Source organism: Triticum dicoccoides, chromosome 7A (genome assembly GCF_002162155.2).
Source record: "Triticum dicoccoides isolate Atlit2015 ecotype Zavitan chromosome 7A, WEW_v2.0, whole genome shotgun sequence".
Classification (NCBI taxonomy): Eukaryota; Viridiplantae; Streptophyta; class Magnoliopsida; order Poales; family Poaceae; genus Triticum; species Triticum dicoccoides.
In genome coordinates this window covers 647,422,944-647,424,353 of record NC_041392.1, presented here as the reverse complement: position 1 = coordinate 647,424,353, position 1,410 = coordinate 647,422,944, and the positions used below count along the sequence as shown (strand labels likewise).

General features: G+C 45.0%; 1 long non-coding RNA gene across 1 annotated transcript in view; it reads right to left on the bottom strand.

Annotated features, from left to right (window-relative positions):
- Positions 1–288: 288 nt before the first annotated feature.
- Positions 289–1,410, bottom strand: part of LOC119331745 — a 2,711-nt gene continuing 1,589 nt past the window's right edge. The window contains exon 3 of the long non-coding RNA XR_005160628.1: positions 289–340. This is a non-coding gene — a long non-coding RNA (uncharacterized LOC119331745). The remainder of the gene's footprint in view (positions 341–1,410) is intronic.

Below are 1,410 nucleotides of genomic sequence, written 5' to 3'. Positions count from 1 at the left end.
GTCGGGGCACGACTTAGAGGCATGCCGCATGGTAGGTTTGTCGCAAGAGGGGTAATCTTCACACAATCCCATGTACTGAATAAGAAAGGGATAAAGAGTTGGCTTACAATCGACACTTCACACAATAAAAGTTAAACATACATCATCCAGAATACAGTCAAGGTCCGACTACGGAACCAAAATAAAAGAAGACAACCCCAAATGCTAGATCCCCGATCGTCCCAACTGGGCTCCACTACCGATCAACCGGATAAAAACATAAAACAACGACCAAGATCTTCAACGAGCTCCCACTTGAGCTGCGTTGCATCACCTGCACTGGCATCATCGGCACCTGCAACTGTTTGGAAGTATCTATGAGTCACGAGGACTCAGCAATCTCACACCCGCGAGATAAAGACTATTTAAGCTTATGGGTAGGTAAGGGTAGTGAGGTGGAGCTGCAGCAAGCACTAGCATATATGGTGGCTACCTTATGCAAAAGAGAGCGAGAAGAGAAGCAAAGCATGGTCGAGAAGCTAATAAGTGATCGAGAAGTGATCCTGAAGCTACTTACTTTCAAGTATAACACGAGACCGTGTTCACTTCCCGAGACCATCACGGCTACACACGCGGTTGATGCATTTTAATTAAGTTAAGTGTCAAGTTCTCTACAACCAGATATTAACAAATTCCCATCTGCCCATAACCGCGGGCACGGCTTTCGAAAATTCAAAACCCTGCAGGGGTGTTCCAACTTAGCCCATCACAAGCTCTCACGGTCAACGAAGGATATTCCTTCTCCCAGGAAGACCCGATAAGACTCGGAATCCTGGTTACAAGACATTTCGACAATGGTAAAACAAGATCAGCAAAGCCACCTGAATGTGCCGACAAATCCCGATAGGAGCTGCACATATCACTACACCATGACACTCAAAGCAGCGTCAAATAATCTGTCGACATAGGCCACCTAAGGCGACACATTTAGTGTCGGCAAAAACCTTTTCCGACAGAACAAAGCTATTTTTGCCGACCGACAGATAGTATGACAACGTTGGTGAGATCTATAACGACAGACATTTCTACACCGACAGACTATGTTATGCCGACAAATCTTCCGACAGATTATGCAACGTCCATTGCTACGGCGACAACTTGTGTGTCAGTGCGCTATGCCGACAGATAGTGTGACGTTATATTCTTCTACCGACACATTTGCCGCCAGGGTTCTACATTTCAGCACAAATGCACCATATTTTGAATGAATTGCATTCATACTATTCAATTCATGTTCACTACTGTGACGTTCTATTCTTCTACCGACACATTTGCCGCCAGGGTTCTACATTTCAGCACAAATGCACCATATTTTGAGTGAAATTGCATTCATAATATTCAATTCATGTTCACTACGCAACCCACCCACCC